Genomic DNA, 17114 nt, shown 5'->3' on the forward strand with positions numbered 1-17114 from the left:
TGTCCACATATTGTCTGTAGATGTGCTTCATAGAAAATGAGATGAAGAAGAAAGGTTCTGGAGGGGGCACACAAAAGTCAGTCTTATTTCTTCATATGTCTTTTAGGTTTGGAGAGTGCAGAAGATTGGACTGGGTGGGTGGGAGGACAAGGGAGAGGGACCAAGGGTAAAGCCTGGGTTTCTATCTTGAGTTGGATGGATTGGGGCTGGTGGAAGAATGGCCGGGCCGGGCCATTTGGATCTGGAGCTCGGAGGAGTGGTTCTGGCTGAAGATGCATTGAGGAATCCTCAGCTTGTGGTACTGAAGGTCCTTTGGCTGAATAAGGCCACTTAACCTTGGGTTTCTCAGTCCCAGCATGATTTTGAATACAGAGGGCTTCTTGTACAAGGGCAGATGTTTGAAAAGCATCCCTGACTTCGACCCCCTGGTACCAGTTGAACTCCTCTAGAAGCTACAATCCAAAATGTCACCAGATCTTGCCAAATGCTCTTAGTTGAGAACCACAGTTCTAGATCAGAGGTCACTAACCCAGAGCTTACCAACCAAGTCCTGCCTGGGTCTGCTTTATGTATGGGCATATGGTCTAGAGAGCTAAGAATGGTTTTACATTTTTAAATGTTTGAAGAAAATGTAAAAAGGAGAACAATATTTGGCAACATGTAAAAATTATGCAAAACTCAAATTTCAGTGTCCATAAAAAAACTTTTGTTGGAATCATCACTGACATTCATTTACATATTACCCACAAACCAGGCATGGTGATACATAACTGGAATTGTAGCACTCTAGAGGTTCAAAGCCAGTGTGAACGACATAATGAGACCCCATCTCAAAGCAATAATAACAAGGCTCCCAAATCTAATATCTACAGATGTGCTTGAGCTTTGGTAATAGAGCTAAGGCCCAAATGGGCCTATGGAGTTGATAATTCAGGTTAAGTATTCGTTATTCAAAATGCTTGGGGTCAGAAGCATTCTGAATTTGGTACTTGCAGGATGGGAAAGAGAGAAGGAGACCCATTAGAGGGATGGTTTCCCCCTCTTCCAGATCTTGGAATATTTGTACATCCACAGTGAGATATCTTGGGGATGAGATCCAAGTCTAAACATGACATTCATTTATGTTTCCTATGTTTCTTATACTCATAGCCTAAAGGTAATTTTATACAATAGTTTAAGTAACTTTGTGCATGATATTAAGTTTCATGGTATGGAATTTTCCATTCATGAAGTCATCAGGTAGATACTCAAAAGAGTTGTGGATTTTGAAACACTTTGGATTTTGGATTTTCAATCACTTGAATGATCGTCTTACCAAGGACCATGCTGCTGGCTTGGTGGGGCAGAAGCCACCCAGGGAGGGCACTAGTTTTTTTTAAATCCTAGCTCTAGTCTAAAGGAAGAATGTTAGCTAGTTCCTGGAGAGAAAGGTAGGATTAGGGAATTTCTCCCCATCAATGGACTGCCAGAGCAAGGAACTTACTAGATGAGGAATAGAGAAGAGGACCCATTGTGGGGAGCCCTAGGACGGAAGAGACAGACAGTTCTGGAATTGGGGGTGGCTAAGCAGGGTTACCACCCAGGTGGATAGGTTGCCCAAAATAGGCTGGACCAAGGCAGGTTCACTGTAGCTGTGGTGTACTTTGGGCCAATCTGTGGGCCGGTGAGACAATTAAAGCCAGCCAGGGTTATGTAAGCAGACTTAGATAGCAGCTTGGGTTGAGAAGAAAGATACTTAAATCTGGCCTTAGGATTATTTTAAAATCTTACTCTATTATTTGTGTTTATATATAAATGAGTCTTTCTTCAAGCTATGTGCTATCTTTGCTGCAAAATTATACAGAAAAAAAAATCCCCATGGGGGTGATTTTATGTCATCTTTCTGCTTTTTGTAGTTGAACATTTTTGAGAAAACCTCAAATTTTCTGGCAGGGCTGGGTTGAACCTAGGACCTTGTACATGCTAGGTCAGGACTCTACCATTGAGCTACACTTCCAACCCTAGAGGGTAACACATGCAAACAACAACAACAACAACAAAACATGCCCATATTTGAAATACTGGGATGGATTTTCACAAAGGGAACACCCTGGTGTTATCAATATCGGGGCAGTCAAGCACTGGAACCTTCCTTGCACTCAGAAACTTTTGGGGCTCCTTTCACTGACTCGTCTTAGGGTCGGTCGCCTTACTTCTACTATTTTCAAACTCCCATTATTATATAGAGTCTGAGGCTATCAGAGGCAAACACTCCGCCATGTGTGTGAATGAGGGGAGGTCCCTTCAAGGTCCAGCACTTTAGAGAATCCCACCTGCTCTGGTATTTCTCTCCTGGAGCATCACAGGATTCTGGGACTCAATAGGGTGGGGTGGAAATGCTGCCACTGGAAGCCTAGAACTGAGTGAGCTGATCTCTAATATGCCCCAACTCGTACACTGGGGTTAGGAAGCTGATTTCTCACTTCAGATTTTCAGTCTCAAAAGTTTGATGTTCATTCATTCAGTCACTCATCCATTTGTTCATTTGGTGCTGGGGGTCTAACGCAGGGCCTCAAGTATGCTAAGCAGGCTCTATACCCCCAACCCTGTATATACCTTTCTTTTAATTTTTCTTTTTCTGGTGGTTCTGGGGATCGAAGTGAGGAACTCACTCTTGTTAGGCAGATGGGTCTACCACTTGAGCCACCACCCCAGATCTTTTTACTGTTTAGTTATTTTTCAGACAGGGTCTTCTTTCAGATAGGTAGTTTTGTCCTGGGGGCTGCCTTAAACTGTGATCCTTCTGTCTATACCTCAGGCATGGCTCGGACCATAGGTATATGTAGCATCACAGGCAGCCTTCTATGTTTGACTTTCTGTACAGCATGGCTCTTTTTTGAAGATCTGATGAAAATTCTGACTACTTCTTCCAGTAAAACACACATCTACACAGATTCACAGGTGCTGCCATCCAATTTCAGTAGATTCTCAGACACTAAAGGCCACCCACTGGCTCTGAGTAATTAGGTGACATTTACATACTCCAACCTAAATGCTCAATGGAAGTCTCCTGAGTGTGGAAAGGCGACTGCTTCTATTAGTTGCTAACACAGTCTCTGTCTCTGTCTCTGTCTCTGTCTCTGTCTCTGTCTCTGTCTCTCTCTCTCTTTCTCTGGTTGGTTGTGGGGCTTGAACTCAGGCCCTGGGCACCGTCCTTGAGCCTTTTTGTGTTCAAGGCTAACTCTTTACCAATTGAGTCACAGCAACACTTCTGGCTTTTGAATGGTTAATTGGAGATGAGTCTCCCTGGGACTTTTCTGCCCAGGCTGGCTTCAAATTTGAGATTCTCAGATCTCAGACTCCTGAGTAGCTAGGATTACAGGCATGTCATCAGGAAGATCATGGGTCTTTTTCAGTGTCTGCTCAGGCTGTGGCTGGGTAGCTCTTTGGTTAAGGCATAAGGCCAGGATGGCCAATCAGGGTTCCATAATAATTCTCTACCATGTGCCTGACTCTTGACAGGTTTGACCTCTTGTCTCTTCTGCAACTAGACAGAAGCAAAAGCTGTTTTCCCGTTTTACTGATAAAACCAGGAATCCTAAAGGTTGAGGAATGTGCTCCAGCCTCTTCTCCCTCCCCGCTCCCTCCCCCCCCCCCCCCCAGCTAGTACCAACGGTGTCCCAGCCCCTGTCCTTCCCATTTCCCTTTTCCTGGAGTTGCTTTCAGCTTCCTTCTCATTTCTGCCCTGCAGAGCCTCAAGGTTGGGAGGGAGTTTCTCATGAAAATGGCTCAGTGCACCCAGTTCCACTCGAGCAAATGAGTCACTGGAGCCCTGCCGTGCTAGGCCTCTGGGGGCTCCAGACATACTTCCTGTGTCTCAGCCGGAGCCCTAGGCAGTGTGAGCTGGCAGGCAGATCTCTCAGGGCTGTCTGGAGATAGCCAGACACCCAGCTCTGCAGCCCGAGACAATGGAGCCTCACATGACAGACTGTGTCACCTCTGGCCCTTGGGTTTTGTAAACTGTAAGACTGAGGATGAAGGTCATCTAGATCATAGTTCATGGTGTATGATTCCTCTCCCTGAAGTATCCATACTGCCTGGAGGGTCACAAGTTTTTCCTCACATCAGTGAGTCTTAGACTTCAATGTGCATTAAGAATCAACTGAAGGGGAATTTTCCGGTGGAGAACCACAGTATAGATGAAGGTACATAAACTACAGCCACCAAGATCTGCCACAGCTTGTTTTATTCATAGCACATGAGACAAGAACAGGGTGTGTGTGTGTGTGTGTGTGTGTGTGTGTGTGTGTGTGTGTGTGTGTGTGTGTGTGTGTGTGTGTTGGTACTAGGGCTTGAACTCAGAGTATAAGGCAGTGTCCCTTAGTTTTTTACTCAACGTTGGCACTCTACCACTTGAGCCACAGTTCCACTTCTGGCTTTTTGCTGGTTAAAGAATCTCAGACTTTTCTGCTTGGGTTGGCTCCAAACCAAGAGCATCAGTTCCCAGCCTCCTGCATAGCTAGGATTACAGGCATGCCACCAGTACCTAGCCCCAAAACAATCTTTCTTTCTTTCGTTCTTTCTTTCGTTCTTTCTTTCCTTCCTTCCTTCCTTCCTTCTTTTTTTCTCTCTTTCTTTTCTTTCTGTTTAAATAGTCAGGAGGAGGGGCGAGGGTAGAAACCAAAAGAAGACTATGTTGTGACACATACAAATTACATGAAATTCAAATTTCAGTGTCCATAAATAAGGTCTCATTGGAATACAGTCACTCTCATTTATTTGCATAACATCTAGGCTGCTCTTCTTCCTGCTCTTGGGGCAGAGCTGAGTCTTCTAGAAAGAAAAGAGCTCCCATAGATCCCACTACTGCTTGGAGCATTACAAGATTAAAACTGATTTTCCTGTTGATCTGCAATGCCTACAACATTTATTATTTGGTCCTTTATGAGAAGCTTGCCAGAATGGGAAGGAAAGGAGAAGAAAGGCAAGGAAAGGCAAGGAAGAGATTTGGAGAAGATAAGGAGGAGGAAGTAGGAAATGAGTCATCAGGGGGTATGGATCCCCGGAACCCCTGCTCTGCCCTGGGCCAGCATTTGGCTGCTGCTCTGCGGGTGACTTGGAGGGTCCCTCTGAACAATCAAGCCATTCCCATTGGAGCTGTGTGTGTGTGTGTGTGTGTGTGTGTGTGTGTGTGTGTGTGTGTGTGTGTGTGTGTGTGTGTGTGTGTGTGTGTGTGTGTGTGTGTGTGTGTGTGTGTGTGTGTGTGTGTGTGTGTGTGTGTGTGTGTGTGTGTGTGTGTGTGTGTGTGTGTGTGTGTGTATTCAGGGTAGGGTCGCTGACCTCTCCTAGATCTCCAAAAATCTTAAGGGCCCCCCCCTCAAGCCATTCCCATTGGAGCTCTGTGTGTGTGTGTGTGTGTGTGTGTGTGTGTGTGTGTGTATTCAGGGTAGGGTCGCTGACCTCTCCTAGATCTCCAAAAATCTTAAGGCCCCCCCCCCCCCCCGCAGGACTCCCATTTCTCCCTCTTTCCATCTCTCTTCTCTCTCCCTAAGTGAAAGGTAGCCAGGCACACAAATATCTTCCTGTCTAAAGATGGCGGCTATCTGGAGGCCTGGGGCAGGAATGTCACAGAGTCTGACAGGAGAGCACTTAGGGGCTGGTGAGGAGGGATTAGAAAGAGCAGATGGTGATCAAGGGAAAAGGCCTCTCCCCCAGGGGCTCAGGACCCCAATTCCCTGCCCTAGAACACACTTCTTCCCATCAGCAAGAGGCAACAGATGCTGGAAGCCCATGGGGGCCTCCCTCATTCCTCAGACCCCACAAGGCCTCCAGCCCGCAGGGTTTGCCAAGCAAGTCTCGACTCCAGCCCTGGGATTCCAGGTATTTTCCCAGCCAGCCCCACCTCCTCTAATTGCTTTCCAGTCAGCTAATCCTTGGTCCACGCCCTCAGCTCCAGCCAGGCAAGCCACCTCTGTGTGGCCAGCAATAGCTTCTGAGACTTCCCATGGCTGATGGCCAGGCTCAGGGCAGCCTCTCCACTCACCTTGCCCAAACCACATCCTCCTTGCCCTTCCCCACACCTCACACTCTCCCTCTGACTAACATTTCCAAACCAAGCGGATATAGCATAGTCCAGACCCACAGTAACACACGGATTCATTCCCTTCCTATCTCCTTCTCCCAAGATTGGTCACCGCTATCAGGGAAGACAATTAGCAAAGAGTAGAGTTGGACCTACCATTCAGTCTCAGAGCTAATTGTTTTAAGCAGGGCTTTGGCTTTAATTACAGGATAATTAGTTACTGCATGTATGTTTGCATTTCCACCAGTGTGTTTGCATTTATTTCCTACGTCTGCCTTTTAAACCTGGGAAACTAGATTCAGCAAATACTTCTGTTTCAATACTTCTGAGTAAGGGAGAAGGTCTTAATTACAGAAATGGTCATCCCATATAATCAAAAGGGTAGTGAGAGAATGTGCTAATTGTGCCTGGTCTGTACAGGGCCCTGATTTCTATTTGTGCATTGTGAGGAGTTGCTGCCCGGCACTGCTACCCTGCCGAGTCTTTTCATGCTCCCACTCCAGTCACAGCCCATCTCTTCCCTTCCCATGCCTACCTCTCTTCTTCTTCATCAGGGGATCAGAAGGATTGCCTTTTACAGACCCTGCCAGGAAGCTTTGCCAACTTTCACTGGGGCTCAATGCTCATGCCTTCCCCCTTCCTCCTGAGCATTCAGAGAGAGGGAAACCATGAAAAGTACTTTTTGACACGTTAGGGATTCAGGACCACCAATCCTAGGTGCTAGACTTCAGATTTGGCCATCCAGTATCATAGACACCAACCAGATATGGTCACAAGTACTTGTAGTGTGTCTAGTCCCAATGAAGAAGTACACTCAGTGTGAAATATGCACTGGCTTTCACAGACTTCATGAATAAAAAGTGAAGAAGAGTATAAAAATGCCTTATGGAGCCCGGTACTGGTGGCTCACGCCTGTAATCCTAGCTACTCAGGAGGCTGAGCTCTGAGAATCAAAGTTCAAAGCCAGCCTGGGCAGGAATGTCCATGAGACTCTAATCTCCAATAAACCACCAGAAAACCAGAAGTGGCGCTGTGACTCAAGTGTAGAGCTCAGGGACAGTGTCCAGGCCTAGAGTTCAAGCCCCATGACCAATTAAAAAAAAAAGGGGGTGGGGGAAGCCTTCTTGAGATGAGTGTGGTTGCACATGCCTGTAATCCCAGCACTGGGGAGGCTGAGGCAGGGGATGGATCATGAATTCCTACTTTCTTCCCATGTACCTCTCCTTCTGGCTACAAGAAAAGGGCCTGGCCCAGGCTACCTGTGACCCACAGATCTAGGTCCAACAAGAAGGGCCTGGTCTCCAACTGGGGTTTGAGGTGGCCAGAAAAGAAAAGAAAAAAAAGCGGGGGGAGGAGTCCTGAATGTGTCCCCCACTTCAGTCAGTACCTCCTGATGGTATTTCCCTCTGAAGGTGGCAAAGCAGCCATATACCCAAGTTAGATGTGAACGGTGGGTCTGGAGGCCCAAACCATGGTGGGCCGTGGTGAGTCTGTGTGTTTCAGTTCTACCAGCTTTTGGCACAGAGCATTGTTTCTTCCTTCTGCTATGGGGAGATGCAGGACAGGATGAGGAAGGCTGAGTGGGGAAAGGGACAGGGCTTGGAGAGGGAGCTGGGGGCTGGGTGGGTCATTATAGCCATCTCCCATGCTAGACAAGCAATCTTTAACTTTTGACTAACTGGGTCATCTGAAGTTACTGAAAACCATAGTTTACCCCACAGCACCTGCTTTGTTATCTGAACAAACAGGACTCCCCCCAGGTAATCTCTCCACTGAACCTGCCTTTAGAAACTGTCCCAGATTGGCTCCAAGTTCACTGAGCTTAGAGGACTTGCCCATGAGCCTGTGGCTGGCTCCCTATCATCCTGTTGTGTGTAGCTCTAACTTTTTTTTTGGGGGGGGTGGAGCTTGAACACAGGGCCTGGGTGCTGCCCCTGAGCTTTTTTGTGCTCAAAGCTAGAGGTCTAACACTTGAGCCACAGCACCACTTCCAGCTTTTCAGTGGTTAATTGGGGATAAGAATTTCATGGGGACTTTTCTGCCCAGGTTGGCTTCGAACTTAATCCTTAGATCTCAGCCTCCTGAGCAGCTAAGATTACAGGCCTAAGCCACAATGCCCAGCTGTAGCTTTAAATTGCACGGATCTACAAATCTGGACAGACTCATGTGAATGCAGACATGTCTATGACTCTGGCAAGACAGAATCCTACCCACTACAGTCTAACTAGGGGATCATTTAAAAGAATATCTGCCCTTGCTCTACAGAAGCAGGGTCCTCACAAAATTTAGACATTAATTACCGAGTTAGAATATTTTTCAAAATTACAAGGAAAGGCCCCAGGAGATAAGGGTTGGAAGAGAGGTGGTAGAGGAGGAGGAGTGGGGAGGCCTTGGGGTGGAGGGGTAAGCAGGTGGGCGTCTAGGTGAGGAGATACTGCTGCTGTCCCCAGGGGACAGGCAAGAGTCACCTTCTAGAAGCACTGAGGCCAGAGCAGAGATTTATAGCTCACTCTGCACTGGGTCAAGTCTAGTAATGGGATGCTGGAATTTATTGTTGATTCTGAGCAGGAAAGTTTGACAAGTCTCCTTCTCCCCTCCCACCTGGAGTCCTTCAGTGGAGAGTTCCTGCTAGAAAAAGGTGATGTGAATGAAAATGGTTTAACAGGAAGGGGAGAAAGGGAAGGTCTTTCTCTTTTCGGAGTTGAGGGCTCCAAGGAGGGACCTGGAAAACGGGGGTGGGGGTGGGGGTGGGGTGGGGGGAGTGGGGGGTGGGAGGTCAACAAAGCTACACTACTTAATCTTACTATGAGAAAGGCAAATCATGGGTGTTTATCAGGAGAAAGTGCTCCCACCTCCATACCCTTCCTAGGGTGTACTGATTCTCTAGTGAGTCCAGGCATGCTCAGTTCTCTCTATTTTAGAGAAAACACCCAAGCCTGAATCCACACCACCCTCCAAAAGAGAAACGGCATGTCCTCCCCGCCGCCCCCCCTCCGCCCCCAAGCCGCCCGCACTGACTGAGAGCGGTTTGGCAATCTCAGAGCTCCAAGATTGTTTAAAAATGGTTCTGGCTGGGAGACTGATTTCCCTTTTGAAACTGGGGTCTGGTGGAAGCTGGTATTTTTATAACTCCAGGCTCTCTATCGGATCCTGTGTTCCCATGGTTGCTAAGGGGACCGCTGGCTTCATATTTCACGTTTCAGCGTGCAGAGCTTGGCTAGGGGAGAGGGTGGCGTGGGGGTGGAGAGGGGGGTGGGCTGGGTGGGCCACTCCAGTCAAGGATCTAGGCAGGGCTGCAGCAGGGTGCCTGTGTGGATTTGGGGGACTCTGACGGGGGGGGGGGGGGGGAGAGTCTGAAGGGTCAGCATAACCCCACTGAATGATTTGGCTATGTGCCAACTAGCCTGGGGAAGAGGCTGAACCAGAGGGGGTTATGAATTTCAGTGGAGTTACAAGAATGGTGGCCTAAACCCTGGGATTCAGAGCAGCTGTGGGACCTGCGGGGATTCTGATGCTAAGCCAGGGCCTAGGCCAGTTCCGAAGGCTCCCCGCTCACACTAACACTCCAGGCAGATTCGGAGCCCAAGATCAGGCTGGAAGAAACTGTTCATGGAGAAAGGATCTCCTGATTTTTTTTCAGGCCACATTTTCAACCATTCACATCCTGCTCAGTCCTTTTGTTTGACTGTTGCAGTAAGGATAAATTGAAAGCCAAGCAGGAGCTGGGGAACTGTTCTCTGCTCCCTTCCCTCCTCCCAGCCCTCCTTATTGGAGCCCTGGGACTCCCCTGCCACCTCTTGCCCCACCCCTGCGGGTCCTGCGGCTCCAGAAGAGGTGACTCTCTCAGCATATTTCTAGCAGGACATAGTCTAGGAGGCTTTTCCATCCCACTGAGAAGGAACATGGTTGAAGGAATAAACTCACCCATACGCCTTCCAGGGTACTGCTGTCTAGCCCTTGTCACCCATTAGTTCCCCCCTTCCTTTTTCAGTACTACAGAGTTTTGGACTCAGGGCCTCAAGCTTGCTAGACAGGAGCTCTACCACTTGAGCCTCATATCTGGGGGCACACACACACACACACACACACACACACACACACACACACACACACACAGAGTTTTTAGTTAGTTTTTTTAAGGTAGGCTCTTGCTTTTGGTTTAGGGTCAGCCTCAGACTATGGTCCTCCTTCCTATGCCTCCCACCTAGCTGGTCACATCCAGCTTGTTTGCTGAGATGGGCTCTTACTATTTGCCCAGATTATGGGCCTGTAACACAATACCCTGCTCCATCAGACTCTTCTCAGGCAAGCTGTGCTCACATCTGTCCCAAATCTAGGCCCAAATCTCTCCTTTTCTCCGAATGCCGGAGAGCTCACCTTCCCTGAAGTCCCAGCCTCCCTCCATCTTTGTCTGTATCTTTGTCCACTCCCTAGCCCCGCCGCCCTCATGCATCCAGCTCTCAATCCACCAGGAGAGTTGGTGGCTATGTAATTTCTGTCGTGTGGTTACCATGTGGAGGTGGGAGGGGTGTGGTCACAACTTCTCATTGCTTCTTTTCAGCACTGCTAGAAACATTACAGCAGAGCAAGAAGGAAGCACAGTCTCCCAGCTCATCATTCCTTCAGGACTGAGCACAGAATCCTGAGCAAAATGCACTCAGGCATTCTGAATGGCAGGTGAGTCCCAGACTGCCCCAGTATCAATGAAAGATTGAAAGGATTTAAAAAGAACCAGGAGAGGGGTCACAAGATGTTAATACAACCATCTGGTAGAGGACAGGTGCAGAGAACAGATGTTGCTAGCCCTGCATGGACAGTAGTTGTCTAGCGTTCTACAAAAGCTACAAATTATTGGGTGTAGTAGTATATGCCTGTAATCTCAGCACTCAAGCCTGTAATCTCAGGCCCAGGCAGGAAGATTGAGAGTATGAGGCCAGGCTGGGCTATATAATGAGACCCTGTCTGCCTGTCTGTCTCTGTATATCTCTGTCTGTCTGTCTCTCTCTCTCACATACAACTGCAGCAGGAATGCAGATCTGCTGGTGGAAATCTCATTGGAACCATGTGGTTGGCAGGGACCATGTGTGACTGTGGGGGCTTAGATGCGTAGCTAGGAAAATGAACCTCTCCTCGTGGTGCCTTCTGTGATGAAATATTTCTGAGCCATGTCCAGGACATGACTGGCATGACAGCAACACACAACAGGAGAGCCCACTGTGGGGCTACCATGTGACACTCATTTTAAATGAGCATCTCATTTATTAGAAGCCCTGAAACAAACCCATAGCGTGTTATCCCCGTGGGCACAGAAAACACCTGAGGGTCCAAAAGATGATAGAATTAGGCCAGAAGTCCCATTGCCAGCAATGGCACAGCTGGGATTCAAACTCAGGTCTCAGCTCTCAAGTTCAGCCCCGCCTACAATGTATTTTTGGCTTGTTAAAAGACATCCACTAAATACACCTAAGATGTGGCTGCTCCTTGGTACTTGATCTTAGCTATACACTGGAATCATTCAGAAAGTTTACATTTCCCACCAAGTCCACCTCCAGGAAGTCTGGCCTATTGGTGGGGGGAGGGCTGGGAGGGGGAGCTGAGAATTTGCAATTTTGTCAAAGCTTCCTGAGGTGCAGGGTGTAGGATCATTTCCCATGGATTCAGCCAGCAAGTCTCCTCTCCTGCCCCGGGCACAGCCTTCCCTCTGTTTCTTCCAGTCAACCTAGACCGGGCCCCTGATCCGGGGCCTTGGGGAAGGCAGGAGTGGTCCCCTGGCAAGGTGCCCCTGAGGAATGCTCTGTGGACTCTGAGCCCTGCCAGCACCGCCCCAGCCAAGGTTCGCCACCCCACCCACTTCAGCTCAGCCCTTTCCCAGGTCAGATTTCCCCCGGAGCCAAAACAATGTGAGCAATTGAATGCACGCTCACGCAAAAAGTTAAAAAAGTGCCTCTTTCATTGTTGCACAGAGCAATTTCATTTCCTGAGGAGCCTGACTTGCTAGCCTGTGTGTTCTCCTCCCCAGCCATGCCTGCCTGCCTGCCTGCCTGTCTCCTCCAGCAGCCCAGCCGGCTGCAGCTCTGTGTCTGCCTGCTGGGCAGGGTAGGAGATATCCCTTGCAAGCAGACACCCCTCAGAGGCACCTTCCACAGGAAAGGCAGGGTGGGCCCTAGAGGGGAGGAGAGGGAGAGACTGCAGGGGGTCAAAAGGTGAGTCAGAGGCATGAGAGATTCCTGGCAGAAGCAAACTTTCCTCCCTCCTCCTTCGCTCCACTCCTCACCTCTGGCCATGACTGTAAAACTGAGGAATTGAATTGTGGGTAGAGATGGGCTGGGGAGAATGGCTAGAGAGAGGGCAGGTAGGATTTTCCAGGAGGGGAGGGAGAAAGGATGGATGGGAGGAAGTGGAGAGAAACAGGGAGCTAAGCCAGAGGAATTTCCTACATAGCTCTTCAAGGAAGAGGCTCAGAGAGAGGCATTCTCCGGGGAGCTAGAGCCTCACAAAAACACCACTGGGCCTGGGCCGTGGGGAAGGGGTCATGGCAGGGACGTTGGAGGGTTGAGGGGAAGGGCTGGGAAGTGGCCGGGGGCTCAAAGCCTGGTAGAGTTAGGAAAGGAAGGGGCTAGAGCAGCCAGACATATAGCCTAACTGGCTGTCTGCAATGGGAGATGTGACACTGTCACCAACAGAGCATAGTGGGGCTGGCTCAGTTATTGTCACTCTCCTGAGGGAGAGTAACTGGCACAGTAACTGGCACAGTTAGTTTGGCTGAGGACTTGGGCAGGGTGCAGGCGTCCTGAGAATGCTCCTCAGTGGAGCTCAGGGATGCTATTCCATTTGTCTGTGTCTTCTTTAGTTTCTCTCATTTGTGTTTTGTAGTTTTCAGTGCACAGATCTTCTTTTGCTTCCTTAGCTAGGTGTTTTCCAAGTGTTTTATTCTCTTTGGTGATATTTAAGTGGTAGTGTATTCCTAGTTTTCTTTTTGCCTCCCTAGTTTGTTATTAGTATATAATAATGCAAGTGATCCTTGCATTTGATTTTTGTATTCTGCAACTTAATTGAATTTATTAACTGTAAGTTTTAGGGGGATGGAGGTGTGGTTCAAGTGGTTGGGCACTTGCTTAGTAAGTGTGAGGTCTGAGTTCATCTAAAAACTTGTAATAGCTTTGTGAAGGAACTCTTTAGAATTTTTTCTTTTTGAGACAAAGTCTCCATATATAGCAATCTTTTTTTTTTCTTTTTATCCATCCCTTCCTCTTTCTCTGCCCTGGCTGGCTTCAAATCATATTCCTTCAATCTCAGCCTCTTGAGTAGCTAGGATTACAGATGGGAGCCACTAGCACCCAACTTGAAATACTAAAACATTCTAAAATTCATCCAAAGTCACAAAAGGTCCTGGATAGAAAGAGTAAACCTACCAATCTATTGTAATCCAAACAATCATAACAGCATAAAAACAAAACATATCTATATTTCATGGAACAAAACAGGACCTGCACATTTATCGTCAATTGATCTTCAACATGGTGTTAAGAACACATTGTGGGGAAAAAAATCTTGCCAATAAACAATATTATAAAAACTGGATATTCACATGCAGAAGAATGAATTTAGACTCTTTTCCTCATTCAGTATAGACTAGAAACCACAAAACTCACTAGCACATAGAAGGGGAAAGCTTCTTGACTTTAGTCTAGGCAATGATTTTGGATATGACTCCGAAAGTACAGGCAACAAAGCAAAAATAAACACAAAGGTTTATGTCAAATCAAAAGACTCCTGTACAATGAAGGAAACAACCCATGTACAGAGAAAGTTGACCTACAGAATAGGAGAAGGTATTTGCAAACCATAATCAGATAAAGGTGTTAATATCCAAAATATCTAAGGAACTCCTACAACCCAGTGGTAGCAAACCTAAAAATTCAATTAAAAAGCAGTCTAAGGGTTTGAATAAACATTGCTCCAAAGAAGATATGCAAATGATCAGCAGGTGTATGAAAAGATGCCCAGTGTCACTAATCCTTCAAGATGTGCCAATCCAAACCACAATGAGATTGCACTTCATCTCTGTTAGGATGGCTTTAAACAAGGAAACAAAACACAGCAATTGCTGGTGAGGATGTGGAAAAATTCAACCCCCCTATATGACACAGGCAACTATATACCACATTTACATTTATTCTGTTAAGAGTTGTTCTCCCATTAAATACCATTATGGTAATACATTTTAAAAAATGCAAAATAACTGTCAGAGAGTGAGGGAAAAGGAGACATTGTCCAAAAAGGAATGTACTCATTACCTGACTTATGTAACTGTAATGCCTCTGTATGTCACCTTTATAATAACAATAAACAATGCAAAATAATACAAAAAAAAGAGCTTGCCAAGAAAATCCAAAGTGTAAACAGGAGACAGCTTTAACTGAGCGATACAACTCTTCAACCACATTGAAAACCAGGCCTAAGAGCAATGGAGACAGGTGACCATGGACTGAAACCTTGAAATTGAGAGTCAAGTCAAAAGAAATCTTTCCTCTTTTAAGCTGTTTCTTTCAGGTATTTCTCAAAATGGATGAAGAGTCTGACTAGGACGGTTGAGTACACAGGGAGGGTGCTATGGATTTTTAATCAGCCACAAAAACTCATGCTTTCCCAGCCTGGGATAGGCAGCACCAGTGCTCTAGAAACTTCCAGGAGCTGACTCATGATGCTTTGGACCTGTGTATATGTGTGTTTGATAAGGCAGAGAAAGCAGCAGCTAAGAATTCAAGGGTTGAAGGAAATGGGAAAGGTCTCATGATCCCTAAAGGGCATCTCTTTATGTCATCTTTTCTGAACACGTCATTTTAGGAAAGCCAAGTGAGCTCTGGAAAAGGCCCACAGGCAAGTTCAAGAACTCCAGGCCCATGCTGGCATGGAGCAGCTGTGTGTCCTGTCAGGACACTCAACTCACGTTTCCTTTAACTTGAGACATTTTCAATGTACACTATGTAACTTGAGGGTAGGGATGGGAGGGAGGGGAAGAATGGGGGAAAGTGAAGGAAGTATTGATATTGACCAAGAAGCATTATATTCATAACCTGCTTTATGGAATTGTAACCCCTTTGTACAACTACTTAATTAAAAAAAAAGAAAAGATAAGACCTGTTCTCTGTTCTGGATTCCTCAGCTCCACCAGCTTTCTGAGAGCCAACATCTTACAATGGGTCCTCCAGGCATTTCCTTTCGTGCATGTAGTCAGTTGTTCTTCATGTCCTGCTACCCTCCTTAAACTCTTGCGGAGAAAGTACCACAAGCCCTTATGCAGATGAGGAAAGCTCAGCCCAGCAAGACTTTTCCCCAAGATGGCACAGCTAAAAGATAACAGAGCCAGCATGTAAAGACCCCCTGCCCTCCAACCCCTGAATGCTGCGCATGTGTGGGGATGAGGGTCTCTTCTTTTACAAAATAATGATTTATTACCCTTCAAAATTATCATGAGCATGATGTGGTTCTGTTTTTCAAACTGTCCCCCAAAGCTTAATTCATCAAGCAATATACATAGGAAGGGTTGGTTGTTTCTTGTCTGGGCAGGTCTCTGGATCTCACACTGTCTCAGGTGGTAGAAAAACATCCCCACAGCCAGGGCCAGTGCTAAGCAATGGCTCTACATCCTTCTCAGGGAGCAGATGATGACCACCTTAGAAACTGTCCAGATCACATAGAGGAAAAGAGCTGGGGTAACTTAGGTCATTACCCTAGAATAAGGCTGTTCTCTGCCTTGAGCTGATTTGTTGGGGCACAGGGAAATGCAGGCAAGGATGGATGGATCCCAGAAGTTCCTAGACAACTCTCTGCCTCAGGGATGTCTGCTTTCCATTCATCCCAAAGGGATGCAAAAGGCCAAATTGCCAGTTCTTTTGGTACTGACCAATGAACCTAGATCCTTGAGAGGGAAATCAAGTCAGGAGTGGGCTGCATCTGAACAAGTCTGAACTCAAGGGCATTTGTGAAGAAACAGAGTTCACCTACTTGGAGTCTCTGAGACTGTGGGTTTACAAGGCACCCCTGGGGGCTGCATGCTTGGCTTTAGGGTATAATAAACATACTGTTGTCCTATACATGGATGTTCCCCAAATACAAACACATCACTTTCTTTGCTTAAATCACCTGCCATCATCTATTCAAAAACACGGTCAGTTATCTCTTCACCCCACTCCTCTCCTTAAACCAGTAGTTCTCTTTCCCTTCCACCCTCTTGAAAAGAGTCACTCACACTCACCACCTCTTCCCATTGAGTCCCAGGCTCTTTTTCTAATTGTTGCCAGACCCTGGCCATTTCCCTGTCCTTTGGTCCTCTAAAAGCTGTCCCTCTATACATCCTGCTGGTGGCAGAGGGGCCAGGGTAGGGGCAGACATTCTAGATAAAAGGTGCACTGACACCAGCTGTTGCTGTGCTGGTCTTCACAAGCTCTCATGGAGTCTTCTTAATACCTTCCTCTGCTGGTGTTCCAACTCTCTCCTCTCGGCCCTCCATTCCTCTGCTGACTCAGTCCTCTCCCTGGGTGATGCCATCATCCCTAGTTTCTAGCACCAGGGACACATCCACTCTCCCAGGTGACTTCTCAGGGACCTCCAGACTCTTCTGTCCATCAGTCTTGGGAAAGCATGCAGAAGGTGGTCAACAGGTGGCCCAAATATAATTATCTTGAGTCCAGACTCCTGGCTCTTATCCTGGCCTGCTTCTGTTCCCCATTCACCACCCCAGGAAATGTTACCTCCAAGCTGGTAAACAGGATCTCTGTCTCTTCTCCTCTACCTTCCATTAGTGTGTCCCATTGATTCTAACTCAAAAATACAACCAGACTTCAACACTGTGCCTGCTCCTCATGCATGTGGCTGTATTTCCAGCCACCAGCTTTGCTCTAGATGGTACCAAAGATCCCAACTGGCCTCCAGCTTTCATTTTTACCCCCTTTCAGTTCAGCAAGAGAGACCTTATAAAGTGTCTTTACTATTTAGGAGGGCAAGCAGCCCTAGTGCTTCTTGGTATTTATACTCTCACTAGACTTTTTTT

The 17114-nt window shown here is 47.2% G+C and overlaps 1 protein-coding gene across 4 annotated transcripts in view; it reads right to left on the reverse strand.

The window, feature by feature from the left end:
* The window catches only part of Ctif (cap binding complex dependent translation initiation factor), a 231771-nt gene that overhangs the window by 17509 nt on the left and 197148 nt on the right, over positions 1–17114 (reverse strand). The window lies entirely within an intron of this gene.

The sequence above is a fragment of the Dipodomys merriami genome, unplaced genomic scaffold, assembly GCF_024711535.1.
Source record: "Dipodomys merriami isolate MVZ:Mamm:240054 unplaced genomic scaffold, mDipMer1.0.p SCAF_2, whole genome shotgun sequence".
Taxonomy (NCBI): Eukaryota; Metazoa; Chordata; class Mammalia; order Rodentia; family Heteromyidae; genus Dipodomys; species Dipodomys merriami.